The 11,708-nt window shown below is 39.2% G+C and overlaps 1 long non-coding RNA gene across 11 annotated transcripts in view; it reads right to left on the bottom strand.

Annotated features, from left to right (window-relative positions):
• Positions 1 to 1,024: 1,024 nt before the first annotated feature.
• Positions 1,025 to 11,708, bottom strand: part of LOC139826436 (uncharacterized) — a 20,425-nt gene continuing 9,741 nt past the window's right edge. For 5 of the 11 annotated variants that reach the window (XR_011736490.1, XR_011736500.1, XR_011736498.1 and 2 more), the window contains one exon: positions 9,959 to 11,708. This exon is cut by the window's right edge and continues 2,166 nt beyond it. This is a non-coding gene — a long non-coding RNA (uncharacterized lncRNA). Of the gene's footprint in view, positions 1,164 to 1,615; positions 1,742 to 2,160; positions 2,277 to 9,955 lie in introns of those variants that run through there. The other 6 variants (XR_011736493.1, XR_011736491.1, XR_011736496.1 and 3 more) reach the window with 5 other exon arrangements.

Here is an 11,708-nt window from a genome sequence, read left to right as displayed (position 1 = left end):
AGCTATTTAACCTGAGGTTACCCTACCTGATCTACTAAACATGTTTCTTGGCTTATTTAAGATTACTTTCACCATCACTGACACAACTCCAGTAAGTCAGATAACAGTATTGGGGGGAAAAATACAAAACAAAACAAAAAAACCATACAACAATTCATAAAACATCGTATTTTGCTTAATTTTTTTTTTTTTTTTTTCCTGAGGATGACAAGTGCATGAATCTGAAACAAAGGCTGGTGTAGATAACTCACGTGGTAAGCAAACCACAAAAACAGCAACGTGATGGAAACCACATTCTGAACCAGATCCTTAATGAGTCAGATATTCTGAATTACTTTTCAAAAGGAAGTGGTTATTTCTGTACGGGGGAAAAGGACAGCGACCATCACATGACGCTTCACTATATTTGCACTCAGGGCTCTACTGAAGTCACCTATTATTGCAAAAAAAAAAAAAAAAAGCAATAGGTACTTTACACATTGCTCAAAATTGACATTGCAGGAGTGGGAGAACAGACCCTACACTCCTCTCATGAGAGCAGAACCTGTTTTTCAGTATGTCCTTTTGGCAACGGGAGAACCAGAGTATCAATGGACAAAAGACAGGGCTGCCCAAGGATGAGAATGGAAGTGAGGTGCAGAGGTGCACAAACGCCAACAGATGTGAACCGTTGTGTTCTGCATAAGGCAAACTGGGAATCAGTGTGGTTTTCCAACATTCAGTGTCTTTGTTAACTCTCAGCAGCTGCATCAACCAGGAATTAGACACAATTGAGGATATGTCTTTCTCATCTCTACTCAAATACCCCTATACCTAAACTCAACCCTAACCTTAGTCCTGCTTTGACAAAAAGTTGCACCTTCCCTTCCTTATCTGACATGAGCACTTAAAGCAAGAAAGTTCTGACTTTAAAGGGGATGTGCCAGGCTCTAATGATGCGAGATAATTGTTCCCTCTAACTATGCATTTATTCAAATGGAAACAGGATCAATGAAAATAGCAATGTGACAGAGTTTACCTTCTTTAGTTGAGCCTCTGGTCTTGTGGCTTTCAAGTCTTCGAGCTTTGACGTGGATGGAGGGCTTGCTGAAGCCTCTCTTGCACATAGATTTGGAGACAGAAAACCATGCATTCATTCCCCATCATTTAGAGATATTTGTACCCTGATGAGGATTAAAAAAGAACACCAAAAATTAATGACTACTATTCACCTCTTCATATCACACATGAAACACACGGCAAGAGGACAGTAAGGCTGTTAAAGTAGGCACTCAAAAGTAATAAAATGGCAGAATTAAGATTAACAGTCCAAATGTTGGGTTTTTTTTTGGTGTATAAATATTATTAGGCTAGTTATTAGATGACATTATACAGTTTCTTCCCTGCTCCTTCTGGGACTTTGAATACAGAAAGTACACTGAAGTATTTTGCTCCAGCTTGTAAAATCTGTTTGTAAAATCTGGAACGAGGAAATGTTTTCAACAAACAATTATAAATACATAGCTTGGAATACAAGAAATTCTAAATTGGTCTTCTGAACAGAATAAACATAATCCCCTTAAACGTTACAGCACTTGTTCTTTTTTTTTATTACTTTGTCAGCTTTTTCTCTTTCACCTTCACCTGTCAAAACAGCCAGAGAAGTGAGTCCCCTCTGTTTTCCACTAGAAGCATTAGGTTTTCCTTTGAGTTTGTTAAAAGCTGGGTACATTTCACTCTCTGAACAGCTACATTCGCCCTTCTGTGAAGGAAGTGATATTTCAACTTGATATTGTAAAATAAAAATCAACATATTAAAACACATACTTGGGAAAATAAATGTTATCCACATCATACAGAACGGGAAGAGGGAAGAGGGGACACTTCTCCCTTCCGTTTTCATTTTCCTTTAAAGGGGAACAAGATAAACCAAGCCAAACTCATTAAACACAACGAGTGGAAAGAAAAACCACTATCTTGTTTGATTAGCAACCAAACAATTATTTTAAGAAGGATGTGTCTGAACAAACCTCTCCCTTTTCTATAGTACAAGATCTTATTGGAAAAATGAAACAATAAATACTGCCAATAACCCAGTACTGTAGTAAACGTGAAGTACAAACGAATGAAAGTGTAAATGCTATATTTTTTTACCTTGAAATGTAAAACCTTTACAGTTACCTTTAAAACTGTGTGAATAACACCAAATCTGAGCATGAGTTGGAAAGAAAACTTTTAGCATGCCCTGAATAGAAGGAAGACTGATCCTCTCATCAGCAAGACACAGGGGTATTGTTCTGGAAGACAAGTACATCAAAAATAAAGAAAAATAAAGAAAAAATTATGGAGGTTTCCAATGAAAAATAATGCTTTTGTTCAATGGCATAACAGCTGATAAATGAAGGCTATGTATAACATCATTGATGCTTTCAGTATTTACTCAGAATTACAAAGCTAGTTTAAGAGTATTCCTAAATAAAGCTACACAGTAGCTTTGGTGACAGCTTCCTCTAAACCTATAGATGGACAGTGTGGGATAAGGTTCTGTCAGACAAATATCAGAAGGTCAGCAGAAAATAACTACCTTAAAACACATACCTTAACATGGGTTTCTGCCATTTAGTATCAGACAACCCAACTTCTAAATTAAAAGACACCACGTGCCTCACTCATTTTATTCCTGATCCAGTCTCAGTACAGTTACACATACTGGGACAGAGGTAGGACCGAGATTAGCAGACAACAGGGTTTTTGGACCGTGCTGAGCTGTACCATGCAAGAAGATTGTCAGAACTAACTCAGGTTTCTTTATGTGGCACCTCCGCTTTGCAAAGTTTCACTCTATAAAAAATACAAATACTCTGCAGACAATGGGACAGCTATGTTGAAACCTGTTCATAAAATAGCCAGGATCTAAAGAAACACAGATATAGAATGTTCCTCTTCCTCCGATGTAGTGCGATTTACCATGAATGAGCACTCTTAAAAATATATTTCAGGTGTTTGTTATAACATACACTAAATAAATTCAGCAAATGTATTCATTTAAAAAAAATATTCCCACTTTTCACATTGATTAAACATGAAATACTATTTCTTTTATAAAACCCAAGTTAAGCTTTAACTGCCAAAATAAGAAAAAATACTCCGAAATTAATCAGCCAAGATAAATAACATCAATACTTTTTTTGTGTGTGTGCCAATAGTAGCACACAGTTTTAAAGCAGTTTATTTAGTCTCCTCTTTCCCCTCCTCAGTTATCTCGTTTTTATGTACTTTCTCATCCATTGTGCCCAAAATGTACTCATTGTTTACTCCTTCCAACTTTCTCCCAGGTAATCTGAATCCCAAAATATCAAATACTTTTATAGGCTGCTGTTAGAATTCCTGGCATCATGATAAGAAACACCTGATGAATGGATGCTTAAATATTTTCTTCTGACCTGCACAGCAAGATTGAAAACAATCTGAATATTCTCCAAAGTAGTTTCTCTAAAACTCCAGGATGCTTTGGTTTTCTTCCTTTTCTGATACATCTGAAACCATCATTATTGAAGTTTTCTCATGTAATGAGTTTAGGGAATCTGACTTGCCTTTAGCTGCACTTTTGATACTTAATTGTTACTGTTTTCACATAAGTTGTTTTGGTTTGGGGTTTTTTTGTAGTTCAGATACACCTCTATCTAATAGGTGACTGCAAATGTATTGGTGTTTGCACTCAATTCATTTTTTTGAAGGAAAGGCTGTGACATGGTAGTTCAGATGGAGCATTTGTACACTTTTTCTTTCAGACAGTACTTCAAGTTGTTTCAATCCCTGCTCTCTCAGCTTTCTTTTCTTCCATTTCTATGTAAATTACAGCAAATTTGACATCTGTGAAGAAATATTCATGGCACGTTACCAAGCAGTCTGTATTCTTTGAATGAGAGACAAACTGATCTTCATTTAAAAAAACCCCAAAACTGCATAATTATACATTCAGAGGCCATAAGTAATTGTGTAACACATATTCTCTGTAACTAAGAGCCAAATTAAACGTGGTTTTCCCTCCAGTAGACAGAGGAGCATGTAGTGGATCAGACCCCATTTGAACACACAATTTTGTAACCAGTTTATGTAAAGGTGGGGCTATAATACCATTTTTATCCATATTGAGTGGAAATCTGCAACAGTTGAAAGTATTTCCTTAAATACCTAGAGACTTTGACACTTTGCTTCACTCTAAGTCGGAATGAAAACCTGGCTTTTTCAAGTTCTCAGAGAAAGAGAATTCAATGAGAACAGGATTGGGCTTGATCAAACCCTTTTCTTCTCACAACATATATTTGCTATGCAATTTGAAAATCAATAATAAACCAAACTATTTCAAATGAATATGAACATTTATTTCCAAATACAAAAGAATCTTGAGCGGCCAAATTCAGGGTGAGTCAGTATCCATCTTTGGTTACACACCATAAAGACGTCAAAATGCTCCCAAAGCTTTTAAAACTGTTCAGTATGTTTTAAATTGAATGGGTCTGTACTGGAAAACTGTTTGCAGACCTTGTTCCTTATTTAAGTGTTAATAAATTACACATCCCACCCAACTCTCTTTGTTCCTTATTTAAGTGTTAATAAATGACACATCCCACCCAACTCTCTTAGACCGTCACCCTCATCTTCCATTTCTGTAGCGGACTGAAACACTCAATTCTAGAAAGAGATTCTAAAAAAGATTGCTTAGAATATGTAGAAAAAAAATTACATCTTACAAATGCTGAGACAGTCTAGAAACTTGTTTACATGGAAACATCTACCATTTAATCCCACATCAAGTATATGTTTGGGGTGAGCTGTTTTCTCACATATGATTTGGCATTATCCTATAGGAGTTTCCTATACACTTTACCATGAATTTTATCTTTTATCTTTGACACTGAATGGCATATATACAAAATGTGGTGACATCCAAAACTGACAGAACTGGGTAAGGCAGCGCTATATACCCTTTACTGGTTTGTGCATGTGTAAATAGAGTATTGCTTATATCAGTGAAAAAATAAGCAGCCTTTGAAAAATTAGACTTGAAAAGTGCAAGTAGCTTTTAAAAGCAATGATTATGCTTATATAATTTTGTATTAGTTGATGTTTAAAATTAATATATTCCAGTTTGCTGCATATTACCATCTAAGAAATACTATATATAATATTATAAGAACGATCTTCTGATCATTATGTAGTTTATACACTAAATTTTAAGTTAGAGGAACCAAATTATTCTAAGAGTTGTACTATAGTTCTTAGACTGCAATTGCTTCTCCTGTTGTGGTAGAAGTTATGTGGAATTACATGTGACACAAGAAGATAACTGAAGATTGCTTTTTGTACATGTTTCCTGTACTTTTGGGAACTTGGAGAAACAGTTGGGGCTGGTGGCCTGTGTGTTATTTGAATCAGTTCTTTCACACACTGAAAGTGATCTCTGAATGCATTGTGCATGAACCTGAAGCACTGCACTGATTTTCAAGCAATTAGGTGAATTCTGCCTACATATTTAGCATTATACCAGGTAATCTAGAGCAAGGAAATCTTAATACTCTGTCCAACTGCATTTACAAGCTGAGTGAAATTACTCTAATTGTCTTATTTTTCAATCTGAGAATTGGAGAGAGATTACAGACTTATATCAGATACATCATTACAGTCAATTACACTATTAACTGAAACAAGACTTTTATAGTATTTCTATGAAATAAAAACATCAATATTTTTCCCCCCTTCTTTCTTTTTCTCTGTATTTTTTCTTCAAATTATGGTCTTACTCTGCTTGGAGGAGTATCGAAAAATGTGAGTATTAGGGTCAGCATTTAATCCTAGCTGGCCTAGTCCAGCTGCTTATAGTCATTGTTTCCATGTGCAGGGTTTTCCCTAAGTATACATAAATGTCATGAGTGGATATCTCATGATGATTGCTTCTACTACATCTGTGGGAACATCTAGTACAATCTAGCCAGCAATCCATATATTCTATAACTGCATGTCAAATTATAAAATCATTATAAAATCATCTTCCTGAAGACCTGCATAAATTTTAGCCCAGATAAGAAGCCAAGGTGAGTCACTTATTGATCCAAAACTACCCGCATTCAGTTCCTGATCACTGCTGCTACCCAACAGGTACCAATCAAGTTGGCATGGACATTTCTACTTCTGCAACTTGCCGCTAAAGAGGTAGTTTTCTGTCGCAAGGCTTTTAACAACTACTAGTTGTGAAAAACAATTTGCAAATATACAGCCCTCCAGTCACATTCATGCTATTAACAGAACCCACACTGTTTATAATCTGTCCAAAATCTCATATATGCTAGGGTGTATTTGTAGAGTTCATATATACCAGGCGTTCCTTTAGGAGCTCACATACACTAAGGTATATTTCATCAATGTTCCATTAGTATTACTGCAGGTTACCCTAAAACCACTGTAATCTGAAACTTCCAGGCATTCTCACCTGCTCTTTGTAAAGGAAAAAAGACTGGCTTGCTAGAGTAAGTTGTGCTTTGGAAATGAATGGTGTTGGTGTCCCTCCACTATTCCAGAAGACTTTGCCTGTCCTCTAGCAGCACGGCTGATTAAACCTTTTATCAGATCAGAAAAGAATTAACTGTCACAAAAGGGGATGCCAGATGATAGAAGGGTGTGCTCTTGGGAAACTGATGGGTAAACAGCAAGTGTAATCAGGAGTCTGGAGGCAGTGAGAGATACCTGCCTTGAATTACAAGCAAGAGTATCCTCAGTCCCACACCAAACCTGAGGAGAAAACTTTGCTAAGCTGGAAAGATGAGTTATATGGCAGCTCTCTCTTGGCCTGCCAGGGTCATGTCCGTGTACCTGCTTCGAAAAATGAGCGTGTTGTTTCACGTTTTCACACACTGTGATGGGCGTTAATGACATTAATTTTCTATGAAGTTTTTTTCATGGAGTTAGCAAGCCAAACAGGCTGCTGTGACTGAAGCGGGCTTCCAGTGAGGAAAAGCATAGAATCATAGAATTGTTTTGGTTCAGAGAGACCCTGAACATCATCAAGTCCAACTGTTAACCCAACACTGACACTAAACAAGAACCTCACCTTTGTCTTTTAAACCCCTCCAGGGATGGTGACTCCAGCACTGCCCTGGGCAGCCTGTTCCAATGCCCCACAGCCCTTTGGGGAAGAAATTGTTCCCAAGATCCAACCTCAACCTCCCCTGGTACAACTTGAGGCCGTTTCCTCTGCTCCTGGCGCTTGTTCCTGGGGAGCAGAGCCCGACCCCCCTGGCTCCAAGCTCCTTTCAGGCAGTTCAGAGATCAGAAGGTCTCCCCTCAGCTCCTGTTCTCCAGCTGAACCCCCCAGGTCCCTCAGCCGCTCCCATCACACTTGTGCTCCAGCCCCTCACCAGCTCCGTTCCCTTCTCTCAACTCGCTCCAGCACCTCAAGGGCTTTCTTGGCATGAGGGGCCCAAAACTGACCCCAGGATTCATGGTGTGGCCTCACCAGCACTGAGTACAAGGGGAGATGGTGAGAAGCAACCATATGGACCAAAAGCACCAAAATTAGTATTTACCTGCTGTGACTGGTACCCCTGCTCCCAACTCTGGAAATATGGTTGGCCTAACTAACCCCATCTCACGAAACACGCAGCCATTCTCTGTGACTGAGCAGGTCATGCATTTGTTTTCGTTGCTTGGTTATCAGGCCATGAAGGTCCTGTGCACCAGGCAGACAAACAAAAAAGGTTTCTCCTTGCCCTCTCCAGGGTTCCTGGGCACCAGGCCGGTCATTTCCCTCCTCATCAGCCTTGAAGGTCTCAGGTACCGTCCAGCCCAGCGGTGGTGATGGCCCTGGCACAGGGGAAGGAAGCAGAGAAGTACAGAGCTCTACACATAAAATGAAGCTGTTACAAGTCCCAAGGGGGAACCTGGACCCAAATCGCTGCTGGAGAATGAGACTTCGGACCTTCATGGCCAGGGACAGCCCCACCGCCCTCTGCTGCCTGCGGGGTCTGAGGGACTCGTCTGCTCTTATGTGGTTTTTGGGTCTGGATTGCAATTGTTATATTGATACAGCAAACCATGTATTAAGATCTGGTCCAAACTGCAGAGCGATTAGAAACCACACATTAAGTTATATTATAAATTCTGTATTTCACTAGCTATGAATTGTAGTCTATGCTTGTAGAAATCCTGTGCCATTCTAATAAATTGTTATATACTAAACATAATATCCTGATAAAAAAATAAAGCTTTAAGTACGATTTAGTGCTGTCATCATTCTGCCAAGTATCCCTAAAAGAACCTGTCAGTCCCCTCAGCATCAGGTGACACCTACTCAACATCTCCATCAACTGCCTCTATGTTTGATTTTCTTGGCTATGAGTTTCCATTTTGTCACTGTAAATTACATCCCTGCCAAGACTGTGGATCTGAGATGCTTTCCTTCACCGTCTTTCTGTCCATTCTTTCTCCTTTTCCTCTATTGCATCTCTTCAGAAATATACCGAATTGCTGAGCCAACTTTCCACATGCTAAGTTTTCACTAGTTCTATTAACCTTTTCTCTTATGCTGCTGCCTTTTTAAACCAAAAATAAGGCAGTGACCAGCAGTTAACATTAGTGCTTTTCAAGATCTGGACACCAAGGTGTCAGTCTGCAACATTAAATTTCCATAACAATGAAGACTTAGGAGAAGGCCAGTGCAACTTCTCTCTTCCCAGAAGGGTCTTTTTTATTTTTCTTTTTAATATTGCGGGTACATTGCTTTCTACTTCCCTTCCAATAGCTTCAAAACCTTGCTGTGGAAACACCCTACCTAGGACACACTTTATTACAGATGTATTCCTCATGGAACAGATCTTGGGGGCTATCTCAGAATTTAAGAAAATAAATAAAATTAGAGACTGGTATACAGTTAGGGATAGCTTTTCAAGCTGGTATAATTCATCATTCTACAGGACTCTTAATATTGAAAGGTATTTTCCTAATCCATGCAATGAAACAGCAAAAGAAACAAGTATCTGTCAACGAAGGCTAAGGGTGACATGGCAAAAAATACAAGCAAACATAAAAATAAAATTAAGAGGACAACAGTTCCCATTTCCCCTCTTCTCCCTCTGTTGGCACTGACCAGTGTGTTAATGGGTTTCACAACACAGCTGAGCAACCTTCCTTCCAGGCACGGGTCTATATTGACCATTCGCATGAATTTCTATCACTCAACAAAATGCTGATACAATAGTTTGCTGGAAGGCATACTCACATATTTAGGAAAGGAAGATGGAGGTAGGTAGTTCCTACAGCTCTACTATGGTAGTTTTTGCAACTGAAATATGATTTCTTGCACCTTGTGGCTTAAAGTCTGTATTACCACAACTGCTGCTTTTCAATGAGTTTCAGCAATTTAGGAGCTGAAGCAGCTGGTAACTTGTAAAATCCTCCATGTGACATAGCACCAATATGAAGTTTTCATATTTAATATTTTTTTTAGAAAGTGAGACAGGAATTTCTGTTGATTAAATTAGCCTAAATTTGATGCTAAGAAAAAGCAACTTACTAAGATTTTACTGACTGATAAGACTTTCTGGATCAGTTACAGCAATTACTTGAAGTAACTCCTTCCATGTTTAAAAACACACATGTATCGCATAGGCAAATAACAGTATCTATAGCATTCAATAAATATAATTTCGAAGGCAACCTTTTTTAACCTTGTTTTATAAGAATATGTGATCATGCTGTATGTGTGTGTAAAAATGTCTGACTCCTCCAATAGCTTTTGAACCTAATGGTCTGGTGTTGACTCAGTTTCTACCAGGACTCAGAAGTAATTGCTTTTCCACAAGTTTTAGGAAAATTAAGGTAAGGTGAAAAGACCCCCAAAGCCACCTCTTCTCCCTCCAGCCCCTGAGAGAAAGGGCCCAAGTTTGCATGTGGCTTCCAATCAAATAGTCGACAAGCGGTTCAGAATTAGCTACACCTTATGCTTTGTCCTCCTCAGGCAGTATTTGGAGAAGAAAAGAGATGGTGATGGTGTGGGAAGATGCAGGAAGCACAGATGCACAGAAAAGTACAGCACAGATTCAAAAGAAATTGCTGTTTATTGAAATGTTTGGTTGAACTTTCTTGACAGCACCACACTTTCACTACAGCACTGCACGGCAATTCATCTGAGACCTTGCTTCTATGCTGTCATGTCACTGCTCTGAAATATGACATATTTTCTGTACCTGATGGGTAGGACTTGCTTTAACTTCTTCTTAGATTCTGGTATGATCCATGATCTCAGCTTAGGCGTAGAGGTATGGCAAAGTTACAACTAGATAGTGCATTTTCTAGCCATGCTAATATAAAAAATGTGTGATATAAAAAAGCTGACTGTGGCCAAACCCTAGCATTCAGACAAGGAGGTGATGTCAGGCATTCATGTTGCGCAGGTTCTCCATTCCCTGGGAAGTAGAGGTGATACCATTAGGTGGATTGGCTGCTTAGGAGAGCGAAGTGGATGGAAGGGTGAGAAAGCAGAGCAGGAAGGCAAATGCAGAATTGCTAGAAAGTTTGGCACAGGTGTAGCTAAACAAATGTATGTCAATGCAAATTTCTCTTCATTCCCACAAGAATAAATCCTCCGGAGGAAATTCAAGCTACAGAAATGTGTGTAATACTTAAGTTGTAGACTGCAACAGTACCTATGCGTTGCTGTAAATCTCTCGCATACACAAGCCTGTAATTTTTGAATTAGCATCTGCTTTAACTCGAGGCGTGGAATTGCCAGACATCTAAAGGTGAGACAAACAAGGGTAGGAGGTAACCGTAGGAGGTGATCTGTCAGTTCAGATTTCCCCTACTCACACACAAAAACTCAAACGTTAAGAAGCACCCTTTGTCAGTGAGGAGAGACACATTTATCGTGCAGACAAAACACGAGCTAACCTGTCGCTAAATAGATCTCTTCCTAAAGGGAAAAACATATTTTGAATGATGGAGGCTCAAAACCCTACACAGATATGCACCAGTGAAGACCCACTACCACTGGTAGCTCTAATTCTATTAGAAAGGTAACTTCAGCTTTGTCTGAAATCTGCCAATCTGATTATTCTTCTTGGAATTGCTGACCACCATCCTGCATTAATTTAGCCAGAAGCCAGAACCCTTTGTTCCCTAGAGAGAAAATAGCTTCTGATTTACTGGAGCTCTGTTGAAAATAGGTTGGAGTTTGTCTCACCAGCCCTGGAGGAAAACCTCAAGCCCTTAACCTTCTGTATCAGAGAGACAGTGAGCGTCCACCACGTGCTTTACCAACCTCTGCTAACCACGAAACGCAGAGTTACCTCCAGCTCACAGCACTCTTCTCAGCTGCAAGCTGCTTTTCTCAGAAAACAAATCCTCTCAGAAAAATAACTGTACTATACAGAGATCATCTGCTTCCTCTTCTTTTCGAAGTCCTGTTAAACTGCTTTCTTTCTTAGCGATCCTGGCAGTGGGACACTCCATCACGTCACCTCTGCGCACCTCTGGTGTAGGGACTGGATGTGCTTATTCCTTCTATTTGCCACTGCAGCTCCCACTTCGCAAACTCCTTCTAATAATATACACTGCCACGGCTCAACAGTTAGAACAGCATGATACTAGTATTTAGCCTCCCCCATTTTTCTATTTACCGTGCTAGACCCTGCCCATTACAAGTTCTATGTATATACCACTGTTTACATAGTAAA

Source organism: Patagioenas fasciata, chromosome Z, assembly GCF_037038585.1.
Source record: "Patagioenas fasciata isolate bPatFas1 chromosome Z, bPatFas1.hap1, whole genome shotgun sequence".
NCBI classification, from domain to species: Eukaryota; Metazoa; Chordata; class Aves; order Columbiformes; family Columbidae; genus Patagioenas; species Patagioenas fasciata.
This window is presented reverse-complemented; position numbering and strand designations above follow the sequence as displayed.